Source organism: Chinchilla lanigera, unplaced genomic scaffold (genome assembly GCF_000276665.1).
Source record: "Chinchilla lanigera isolate Chin_1 unplaced genomic scaffold, ChiLan1.0 scaffold00017, whole genome shotgun sequence".
NCBI lineage: Eukaryota > Metazoa > Chordata > Mammalia > Rodentia > Chinchillidae > Chinchilla > Chinchilla lanigera.
The window spans coordinates 13,667,363-13,680,301 of record NW_004955418.1 but is presented as its reverse complement, the minus strand read 5'-3'; the positions used below and the strand labels follow the sequence as shown (position 1 = coordinate 13,680,301).

The 12,939-nt window shown below is 36.2% G+C and overlaps 1 pseudogene; it reads right to left on the bottom strand.

Annotated features, from left to right (window-relative positions):
• LOC102026977 overlaps positions 1 to 11,560 on the bottom strand; it is a 35,340-nt pseudogene extending 23,780 nt beyond the window's left edge.
• Between the last annotated feature and the right edge of the window lie 1,379 nt (positions 11,561 to 12,939).

Below are 12,939 nucleotides of genomic sequence, written 5' to 3'. Positions count from 1 at the left end.
ACTCTGATATGTCCCTGTGAAAGTACTTACTTTCTGGCTTATTTCATCACTGAAAAAGTAAGAGATAAGTTATCCAACCATTTCACAATATCCAAACACTTCTCCCAAAACAATTCTCGCTGTAGCTTCCCGGTATAACATTGCATTTTACTAATGAGATTACACAGTTATAAGGAATTTTCTTCGCATGCAGCTTACTTACATTTGAGCATCTCAGACAAGAAAAGAAACATTACACTGAGATGCATTAGTGATGTGTTACATTAATTTATTTTTAATCATTAAGAATCAAAAATATATAGATAAATATAATATGATCCAATCTCAGGAACTACATTTGACCTCAACTATCAATTATCCCTATAGTTTTTAGTGAACATAAGAATGTCTTATTTGAAACAGGGAGATGGCTTAAATAATTATTCAATACTGTTGCTGCTGGCTCCTACTTTACAACTGTTCATTATGTTTTTAATTATTATGTTTTCTCTTTCATAAATTAGCATTTACTCTTTATCTTCCAAATTTTTTATAAGATTTTTACCTAATGTTTCCTATTTCTATGGAGGTTAAAGTAAGAGAGATAAGAGTAGACATGAAAGATGATTTCATTATGGTAAAGGTTGTGGAAGTAGGAGATATTACAAAACTTTTAGATATTTACATTTATATACATTTATATGGTTCAATGCCTATTATTTTTACTTCTTATCATTTTACCTATGAATAAATGTTGATGTTTTCTGTGTGTTTTATATTTTTACAAGTAGTCGGTAGATTACTTTGTATAAGAAATCTCTTTTATGCACTGTAAAACTGCTCTTAATCTCTTTTCTCATCTTTCAAACCTTCCATTTACTCAGAAATCCTCATGATCTGTCCTCTGCATCATTTCCAGATCGAGCTCTTCCCTTTTTACTCTGACACCACAACTTACAGAGTTTTGATCACACCTTTCTGTTTTTTTGCTGCTGGTCTCCTCAATCAATCTGAAATGCTCCTCCTGATCGTTGTCTTGTTAGTCAGTAATTCTGTGAGCCTAAACTTAATCATGTTCCTTTTTGAGGCCATCCCAACTTTCTCCAGTAAAACAAATCTGCTACAATTCTCACAGTACAGTACACATCACTCTTTTTTGTTGTTTTGCTTTCATGCTCATGAGGATGGCAATTCCTTATTTGGTGTTTACCTTGTTCCATTAGACAATAGATTTTACAGGGCAAGGATCAGGTCTTTTTAACTTACTGATGAATTGTTAGTATGTAGTAAAAATCCTCTGGCACATAGTTAGTGAAGAATACAAATTCAATGAATATTTACTGTATGATTTTACTGACAATAGAAAGCATTTCATCCTGAGAGAAAGATTGATGGAGCATACAGTCAATGAGAAGAAATCATTCTCCCTCTCATAGTGCAGTGCAATACAAGCATGCAGTACTAGTTTGTAGATCTGTACATATAAACAAAAGGACCGGTGAGCGCATATATTCCAGTGTATGGCTCTGAGTTCTATTTGATCATTCTTCAGGCTATTGAGTAAAATAATGATCCAAGTGTATATGATGCTTCTGCCTATTTTCATACAGTTGTGATTAAACTCCATGCAAAATGAAGTTTGAATTAAAGTGAATAAAATATAAAGTGTAATTTAAATGTATCATGTTCATTCAAATGTTTGGAGATACTTGGGTTTTGCAGTCTTTAAAACGTTTCTCTCACTTGTAGAAACCATGAAAACGTGCATCTACCATCATCTACTATCAGACACCTCATTCAGACTTTACAGAAATCTCTAAATTTTTAGAAGGTTAATGATATCAGTGGGCTTTTCTTCTTTTATTCTTGAATAAAGTTAGTTTACTATTGTCACTTGCCACTGAGTACAATTATGTGTTGTTTAAAAATGTATCTCTCTTATACAAAAAGGGAGCAAAAGGAAGAAAATAAAAATTGATCATGTGTAAAAGAAAGTAGGTGACTTTTAGCTATTATAGGATTTGAAATCATGGTAAATACTTATGGAAAGGTCAGTAATAGGATTAATGCGGTAAACCATTATCAAAGATACACTGGAAAATTACTTAAGCAATCCTAATTGCTCAAGTATATCAACTGCTCCCAGAGAGTAAATTAGATGCTTCTACAACTGTGCTTTTTAAAATTACATAGAATGCACTAGAGAATGTTCATTAAATTTCTAATATTAAAAAGTTGTTTTTAAGGATTTTCTTAAAACATTTCAAAATCAGAGCCAAGCAAGAACAGTCTAATTTATTTGGAACTCTTAGACCATTCTGTGATGCCTTTATAAGTACTTAGATTAATAACATACTAACAATGATTAGTTTTTGCTGATTATTCAGGACACATGGCTTGTATGCACACAAAGAGTACCCAAAAACATATCACATAAATATTTTCATCCTCTTAGTATGATAATATTTTTTTTTAAATTGGTGATAGTTTTTGCTGATATACTAGCTTAGAGGATAATTTCATATTGTTTGGGAAATATGCCTGCTATTTATTGGAACAATATCATGCAAAAGCTTACCGTTTTTAAAGCAACCTTAGTCCTGGAATCTTAAGAATGAATTTAATCCTTTCATTTGACCAATTGAAAAAGAACTCTGGGAATAAGATTAAGTAGTTAAGTGGCATGACAGTTAGTGAAGGAATTGGGAGTGAATTCAGTTTTCCAAATCTGGTCTATTTTACTTCCCTTCTACTGTGAGCAGGGTGGAGTCTCCACTTCTATATTCTCCATTCTCTCTGTTTTCCTTTTATATGCTACATTTCACTCTATAACATAACACTAGGTGAAAAATGATGCAGTCTTTGTCAACAACACAAACTGTACTGAAAAATTTAAGCCACTATTTCTTAATGTGATAAATATCCTCCTATTTCCTGGACTTCCTGTAGCATCATTGAAATAAATTTCTGTTCTGATCTGCCATTTCACTCTAATCTGATAAACTGCAGGTTAAAATGGAGATTTTGAAATTATTAAAATTTAAGACACCTTCTTTATCCCAGAAGGACAAAAGGACATAATAAATTCAGTTAAAAGGATGAGGCACAAACAGTAATAAAACGAAGAAAGTTGAATCTAAGTGTATTAGTTTACTAGCACTGCTATAACAAAATGTTGATTTATTGCTTAAAACTAGACATTTATTTTGAATAGAAATCCAATGCAAAACACTACACAACCTGGTTTCTGGAAAGTGATCTCTTCCTGGCTCAAAGCCTGTCATCTTCTCCATGTGTCTATCATGTGGCCTTTCCTTCAAGCAGTGTGGAGAGAGAACAAGAGTAATCTACAGGGTCTTTAAAAATATCTCTTCTTATAAAACACAGGTCATATCAGATTAAATCCCTCTCCTATGACCTTATTTAACTTTAGTTACCTCCTTAAAGCCCCTCTATCTGAATAATGCCACAAGGAGATTAAGGATTCAATATAAATTATAAAGATATGCATTTGAGTCCATAGCGATAAGTAAGAAAGCCCTGCAAGTATGTATCTGTCCACAGTGAAAGGGGTGCACAAAGAATTGTGGAGCTTATGCGAAGCCGTGACTCAACTGAGTAGCTTAACCATTGCTAAATTCCAACTGGTTGTTGAACAAAGAGGAAATCCCAGCTCTTTTTGTTTTATGTAAAATTTTTAGAGATTGGAAAATAATTTTTAATTATTTAAAATACATTATGGAGGCCAAACAAAACAGACTGAAGATTATATGTTAGACAGTCAGATTATGATCTTTGGTCCCATCAAAAGAACATATTTTTAACAACATATCGAGCTGGGCTTAAACATTGGTTCAATCACCTATTCCTCATATAATGTAGTGAATCTTTCTTTTTACTCTTATGTCTTAGTTTTCATAACCTCAAATGAGAATAATAGCAAACCTCTCCTTGAAGGGGAATGTGGTTTAGTGACAGAACACATGCTTAGCATGCAGGAGGCCTTGCGCTCATTTCCCCAGCAACAAAAGAGAAGCAACAAAAATATTAATGGTAAATAATGATATTTAAGGTATATGAATATGTAAAAGTACTTAGAATGTGATACTGCATTTTTTCCCCTCTAAAATACGGTTGGTTTTCAAAAACAAATTTTCTAACTGAGTAATTTAGGGATGAACCAAGAGGGACAGAGCTCTCTGCTCTGAACTTTTCAGAAAATGTTTAAAGTCTCTGCAAATAAGGAAAGAAGTCATTGTCTCTCATTATGACAGATTTTACCCTGTGTAGCTCAGCACCCAGGAGGCTGAGCAGGAAACAGCGTCTCTCCTCCCTAATCCTGCAGTAGCTCTGTCTTCTCAGAGCTAGTTGGTTATACGACAGTATTGGCAATTGCAAAAGTTTCTGTTGTAAATGAAGTAAACCCTTTTCTCAACCTGGGCCAAACTTAAATGTATAATCTTGTAAAAACCTTTTCTCTTAAAAATCAAGCTGCTTCCAATCTTTGGAACTCAAGGAGGGGAGACGAGCTTAGCAGGAACCCGGGGACTCGACATTGACATTTTTATCTCCTTCCAAGGCCATCTTGGTTTTGCTGGACAAAATAAAATTCACGCTATTCAACAGAAGCTAAAAATCTGCTCTCTGAGCATAGGCGTAGGGTTTGGTAAAGCTCAGTAAGGTCTAACTACAAAGCATCTTCATATGTTTTAATTTTTATATGAAATGACACAAATGTGCTTGGGCAGTGAGATGATCTGGATTTAACTGATAACATCTGTGTGGATATTTCCGAGATCTGTCTTGTCCTCTTATAAACACATGATAAACTCATTTTATGGCAGTGATAGTCTCTTCTTACAGATTACTTATGCAGAAAGAACTATTTAAGAGGTCAATATTTTGCTAATATGAAATAATTCAGTGGTACCCTACTGTTCATAGTCTAAAACTGAGTTTCTGAGTTTCTGAGTTTCCCAGTCAATGCTACTGGGAACAAGGGAGCTGAAATAGTTGCTAAGGTCATTGTCATCATGCCTTTCTGTTTGTTGTAAAATTAAGCCAATTTTCTGTGAGAAAATAAACTAGGGGGAATTTGTTACAAAAGCCGACAAAAATTCTGTGCACATACATCATTTTTTAATCAGTAGAACACTTAATTGGTTAAGATAGTCTCAGTCTAATTGTTGCTTTTATATTCAAAGTAGAGTAAATTTACATGAAGAAATGTGTTTGTATTTTTAAAATGCTGATGAGTTAAAAACTCAGCAGATTAATGGGTCCTGTGAACCCTTCTGAACTGGTAAAGAGTTTTTTAAAGTGTAGTTTTAAATACAGCATTACAATGTTGGAAAGCATTTAATACAAATGCAAAATAGGCTTGAATATTTATAAAACAGAACATACCAGGTGCATATTTAAGAAATATATATATAAGTTGTGCTAAGCAGGTGGTAATATACTAAGAAGTATTTCTACATTTGAATAAATGAAAGTTTAATAGCTAACTAGTTCCTTTTTATATTCTAGAATTCAAGTTATAAAATTAGGAATATGAATTTCAATGAATTATAGTATAGATTTATCCATTTTCATGCAGTAGGGTAGGGAAGCAGGATATCTAATCATGTATTTCATTTTCCTGAGTGAGTCTTAGAGATTGAACATCAACTTGCATTGTATTCTGTGGTTCCATCCTGAACCTTTCTTCTTCCTGAACAGATCAGCATCCCTTCGTCTTCCACAATGGTAGAGCTATAAAGGTTTCCACCCAAGGCTGTGCCTCCTGTCAAAGATCAGTCCGCACCATGATGGTCAGCCTTACTTCAACCAAAGGCATCGGCATCCCTCAGCCCCATCTTACTTCTACCAAAGGCATCGGCATCCCTCAGCCCCATCTTCAGAGCCCTGTGTGGAATGCGCTGCGGCTTCTGTTGTACTAAGTTTCCTTTCAAACCTTCTTCTATCCAATTTCGCTTTCCTCAGCCCATTCACGTGCATTACTCTGACAGCATTTTCAAAAAGCAAAACAGCAACTCTCCATTTCACTTACCAGGCCCTAAACTCCATCCCTGTGCATCAGCTTAGTGACATTCGAGGGCATTATAAGTGTAGTTAAAATAAACAGTGACAACAGACTATGTATTACACGATTGCATTTTTATAACCTGTTTAAACTGACACCGTTCTAGAAATGGCAAACAGCTCAGCCGTTGAGCAGGATTATGGCAGTGGGGAATAGGAGCTGTGTGTGACACCAAAGGGATGGCAAAGGGAGCTGCTGGCACTTCTCTAGTTTTGTATTTTTTTTTTTTTTTTTGGTTTTTCTCCGGTACTGGGAACCGAACTCACGACCTTGCGCTTGCCAGGCAGGCGCTTTTGCCGCTGAGCTAAATCCCCAGCCCCTAGTTTTGTATTTCATTTGAGGATGAAAGTAATCTTATATACACATGTGATAAGATGGCATAGAACACCTTGTATACATTGTTCTCTTGATACTTTCTGGTTTAAATTGTGCCATAATGACAGAAGAGGCAGCAACTGAGGAAACTGAGTGAAATTTGTTCACATAGGATCTCCTGCAGTATATTTTTTATTTATGCTTATTTCAAAATAATTTGTTTAAATCTGCAAAAAATCCTGAATTGTGTGAAAAGATGAAGAAGTAGGATTAATAGAACAGCCATTGAGTTTAGTTTAGAGAAAAATTAAAATCTAAGGGACCAACAGAAAACATAAAGTTTGTGTTATTTGTTGTTTGCTGTTTTATCAATTGAAGGAGACCAAGAATTATCATTTAGCTCCCTAAAGAAATAATTATGAAAAGGGAATCCAAATTACAGTTAAGTATTTCTAGGAAAGCCATGAGGAGGCTTTCAGAGTTCACAAGTGATCACAGCTGAAAGAGGTGGACAACATTAAAATACCACAATTTTTAAAACTGGAGATTTTATAAAAGTGGGATTTCAAGAATTCCCACAGGAAACAGGAGATAGTATAATGGAATGATAGATAAATTCTAAAATAGAACATTAATAATATTATGATATTTATGTCTAATTTTCTTCAAACCAATAGCAATTTGTTTTCTAAAACTTGTTTCAAAAAAAATTATAGTTGCTTTTCACTATTTTTTCTATGTCTTAATGTCTTTAAAATGAATGTACATCTGTACTATCTATTTTCTTTACTCACATTACCAGATTTTAATTGGAAGTGAAATTCAAATAAGAATGAGGTATTTACCTTAACTTAACATTTTATATAACTCTTACTAAGACACAAAATATCCATAAATATTTTGTTTTTCTATTGCATTGAATATTATAAACACAGCTACAGTTAATAAAAAGTAATCCATTTACCAGTCCTTGTATTAAAGTGACTATCAATATGCTATTAGAAAAGTTTTCTGATTCACTGGATAAGAACTACCAGTCCACCACTGCTGTGACACTCAAGGATTATTTTTAAAATTTAAGGAACTTGTAACGATGATCAGGCCAGACATACAGTGCCTGTCTGACAAGTGCAAGGTCCTGAGTTCAATTCCTGGTACAAAAAAAAACCCAAAAGGGTGATAATAGAAGCAAACAGGAAAAACTGACAATGAACAAGTTCACACACAAGGAACTACAAATGGATTCTAAACATCCAACAAATATAACATCTTACTAGTAGCCAAACAGATTCAAGCTAACGGATTGATGTGATAACATTTGCTACCTGTCATATGAGCAAAGAAAGAGTCAGTGGGCTTTTCTTTTACTTAAGCTAGCATCTGGCAGTTATACTGAATCTCAGGTGAGGAAACTCATGATTTAGGGATCCAGAGCAATTGTGCTAGCACACGTCTAGATTCCAGCACCTTCTCCTTGAGATTCATAATTAGGAATTCCATTGTGATAGGTTGGGGTTACATGAATCAGGGTTGACCTCAAGTGCTTACAGAGAAAAAGAAAGATCAAAGGGAAGAAGACAAAGAGGGAGGAAAATAGCCCCAGTAGATTAGAGCCCGGTCCTCTATTGGGGAGGAAGAGAGAAGAATGGGTTCTGAGGCTTACATGGCAGCCTGAATTGAAATTGGAACTGATTAGGCCCTATACTTCTGGCATCATTGTATTCCACTCAAAACCATACACCCGCCAGGGCCACTCAGACATAGCCTATCTCACAAAGAACAAATTCATCTAAGGACAGAGGGACCTTATCTATTGCACTCTCTGTCTCCCACCAGTTATTCTGTGAGGCACTGTATGTTGTCCTTTGACTCCCACTTCTCAGGGAATCTATAACCCTGCAGATATGGCTAAGAGAGAGAAATCAGTGAATTTTGACTTAAGGTCTTTTGCTTGAACCTTTTTTTCTAAGTAAACACTAGGACATAGATCATCTTACCCTAAAAACTGCTGCAACACAGACAATGTTTCAACTAAAAATCCATAGTAGATACCAAAGCATGCAATTTATGTCAAACACTGAATTTCAGATGCTACAGGTAGTGACTAGCTCTCTATCATACCATTGTACACTTATTAATAAATTTTTCATTAGAAAGGACTAAATAAGACAGGGAAGTGGAACACATCTGTGGCTTAGTAAGGTCATACAGCAATCATTCCTCACAGGTACATCTGTTTGAACAGCCATACACATGCCTAGCGAAGGAAACCAGGTGAGAAATCACAATCCCTGGTTGTGTTATGGTAGTTATAAAAGGCACACAGATGAAGAAAGAGGGCAGGAGTTGCTGGTTTCAGCTCTCAGGAAACTCCAAAGATTGCAGTGTGGTAACATCTACTGCTTAGAGGCATATGAGGGAACTGAGTTCAGACTTTAGATTCAAAAGCCAATGCCTGTCCTACTATGGTGAAACATGCTTTTAGGCAGAGCTATACAGCTTTTTCTACTGGAACTGTATTATACCAGGCAGTTGATCCACAGACTCTCCTCCCATCTGTCACAGCAGAGCAGGGAAGAAGATTCCATCTACTGGGGACCAGGACACAAAAGCTTTCGTAATTCTTGGCAATGGAGCTCAGTACAAGCCAATGAGGTGAGACCCAGTATTAGGGAGAAACCAAAGGTCCTCTATCCAGTCCTCACAGATGGAGCCTCTAGATCTTCCCTGATGTCCAACAGAGTTCTGCATGCTGTGGGATGGACTTGAGCTTTGGCCTGTATTTTTGCTAGGCTTGGAATGTGCATACTCCACTTGCTGAGACTATGGAGGTCTCTGCAACCATGACACTCAGGTGCAAATCAGTTGTGTCAGCTTTGATGGCCAAGGAATGGTTTCCACCACATTACCCCAACCTTGGGCAGCACAGGTGGCTCCAAGCCAGAGCTCAAGAAGAAGCCTCTAGACCAGCACTGACAATGCAAAGAGCTCTGTGTCCCAGTGGGAAGGACTCACATTTTCACCTACATCACCTGCATCTACACTATGTTTTTAGGTACACGTCTGAGACTGTGTACAACTTTAGAGCCATGAAAGTCTGATAGGACCCAGCTTAGTATCAGCCTTGATGACCAGGAAACTGCCTTAAATAAAATTAGCCCATCTCAGCCAACATAGCAAGACTTCAATTGCTGAGAACATGTCAAATAGTTAGCCTAAGGCTTTGTCTTAAAACTTTGCCTTTGCATATTCTCCTGCTCTCAATGTCCAGCTGCAGACAGAGCTTCTGAAATAGCCCTGGTCCCAGGGAGATATGCAACCTTGATCTATTGGATTTGTATTGGCCAGCATCTATTGTGTCTGGTTGAGGTGATCTTTGGCCATGAGTCTATCCCTTTAAAAGTTTGCCACAGCCTTGGGGGCCTTGCACCTACCCCAGTACTGTGCTGGTTTTGGTTGGCTGTGGGTTCAGGGAATGACATGTTTTGGCAGTATTGCTGGCCACAGGCCCAGCACAGAAGCCTAAGATTGGTCCCTCTGTGGTGATTTTTGCCATAGGAAGATAGAATCCTGTAGTGCTGGTCATAAACCACTAACTGTTGAGTAGCCATCTGGACCTATGTAGCCCCCTAGGAAAGGGCTTGAGGAATGGAGTACCCACTTTAGGTACTTCCTTGGTGCATACTGTATAATGCATCAATTGTAGATTTGGGAAAGACCTGAATCACCATCTATTGCTGAAATAGAGACAACATACCAAGAGTGGACTTGTGGCAAATCTGTGCTTAGGACAGAAGTAAATTGGTAAAATAGCAAGAATGATATATGATCAGAGAGAATAAGCTGCTTGTTTAGAATTTCTGGAAAAACAGACACAAACAAAGCTAGATTCCTAATACTTTCATAAATACTTGAGGCTTCTATTCCCAGAGGATGCTACACAGTAAACATGAAGAGCAAATTGTGACCTCTTCACCTAATAGTAAAAATACGTTACTAGAAACAGAAAAAATAGTAACCAGCATGGGAAAACTAGTGGATCTAAATTGTATTAATTATTTAATTTATTCATTTATTTGTATGTTTGTATGCTTGGAGGGCTGGGGATCAGACTCATGCAAGGGCTCTACCAATGAGCTACAGTCCCAGCCCAGATAGAGAATTTAAAACCATTGCATTTAAGAAACTCTAGGAGCTTCAAAGAACAAAAACCCAAGATTCAATACTCTGTCACAGAAATTTAACAAATACTCTTTCAGCTTCTCACACTAGTGAGGCAAAACGATGGTTACACATGTGCATCTGGTATATTGCACTTATCAGTATGGTCTCAAGTTGCATCCACTTACCTACAAAAGTCTAAGATCCAAAATGTATGATAGGTATTGTAAAATGGGAAGAAACTTCAAAAGGAAAGAGAAACTGGGGTAGGGGAATGGAGAAAAGAAGAAGGGAAAAACAAGATTTATAAGATAGTTAAGATAGTTATACTACTAATTTCCCTTAGTTCATTGAAAAGGAAGGTGTGTGATAGCATTGTTCGGACAATTAAATGCTAATATCTTGTACTCTGAGTAACTAATTTAAAGATAACACTATGCAATGTAGTAACCATTGTTATCTTCCTATCATCTTGTTTTGAAATTTTGGGTATTTTTGTTTTTTTCTCTTTAACCCTTACAGAAATAATTTTTAACATATCAAACAAGTAGATATTCCTTTTAGCAGTATATGGGACATTGTGCAGGACAGATTATAGTCTCAGTGAATTTAGAGTAATTTGCATGAAATCATACAGAATATCTTTTTCAGCCATGATATAGTGAAACTAGAAATAAGTAACAAGAAAAACTTTGGAAACAATACAAATATACTGAAATTAAACAACTTAACTCTTGAACAACCAAAGGATAAAAGTACATATTAAGACACAATTTAAAAAAATAAAGTGAATGAAAAAGGAGGTACAATACACTGAATTGTCTGGGATACAGTGTTGGGCGTGAAGCTGTCTGTACTGCAGGTATCTAAGACAAGGCTGCTGCTTCTCATGAGTTTGGCAGTGTGCCATGAGAAGAGTGCACGGCCCAGGGAGCTGATGCTCATAGTTACTTGACCTTTGCTTGAGGTAATATAGACAGTTCCCCTCTTCTTCTCCATGAAGCTACTAAGGCATGCCATTCTGCGGAAGATTAGATATTCTTCCTGTCCCAGATCCAGCTCTCCACTTAAACTCTCTGTGGACGTATTCATATGCTGATTGTATAAATAAACATGCTGCAGGAGCCAGGCAGTTCTTCTGTCCCATCAAGCAAGAGGGCTCCACCTGACCTCAGCTTTCTGCATCTTCACAACTTGTTTTCTTTGTTCCCCACCATCCTACTTCCAGAGTTTCAGGAGCTGTGCTGGATGTGGCAATACAGTAAAAGGAGTACAAAGAGGGAAGATTAGAGCAATATTGTATCTCAAAAAATCAAGAAAAGATCTCAAATGTGCAACTTATCATTGCATCTGAAAGAACTAGGAAAACAAGAACAAATCAAATTTGAAGGTAGCTTCTGAAAAAAATAATAAAGGTTGCAGCACAAATAAATGAGTTTCATTAAGATACACACAAAAAATGAATGAAACAGCATTAGTTCTTTGAAAGACAAACAAAATTGACAAATAATTATCTAGACTAAGAAAAAAAGAGAGAACTGTAATAAAATCAGAGATGAGAAAGGAGTCATTGGAACTGAAATTGCAAAAATGCAAAGGATCACTAGACATTGTTATCAACAAGCATGTTCCCAGCAAAATTAATGTCATAGAAAAAATAGAAAAATTCCAGGCACATATATCTTACAGAGAGTAAATCCTAAGCAAATGTAAAACCTGACCACATCAATAATGGGTAATAAACCTGAATCAGTCATTTATAAAAGCTGCTCATCAAAGAAAAGATTAGTGTCAGAACTTTATGCACAGCTGGGTTCTACCAAATGAGGAATTCATACTAAATCTTCTAGGGAAGTAAAGAAAAAAGAAAGGAAGTAAGAAAGTAAAAGACAGACAGACAGAGAGACAGACAGAAAAAAAGAAAGAAGAGAAGGGAAGGTAGGAAGGAAGGGGAAGAAAATTTTCCAAACACATTCCACGGGGCCAACATTTGACAACAGCACAATGCATACACAAAACTACAACCAATGTCCTTGATGAACATGGATGTAAAACTCCTCAACAAAAAACTAGGACACTGAATCCAACAGCACATTAAAATGACTATAGCAATGGTCAGGTGGGATTCATTCCATTGATGCAAAGATAATTCACCATAGCCATATCAATAAATGGAGTCACAAGATGCGACTGAATTGCTAAAATACAGTAAGTCTGTAATGGCTGAAGAGTTGCTTCTTATAGAAAAGTGGGAAAAAGTTTATGTGAAATCTACTTTTGGTGAAGATCGTGAGGCTGGAGATATAGCACAGCAGCATAAGCACCTGCCTGCTGAAGATCCTGTGAATTTTATTGAACTGATAACAAAGGATTTAGAATATCATATAAATTTAATTGAT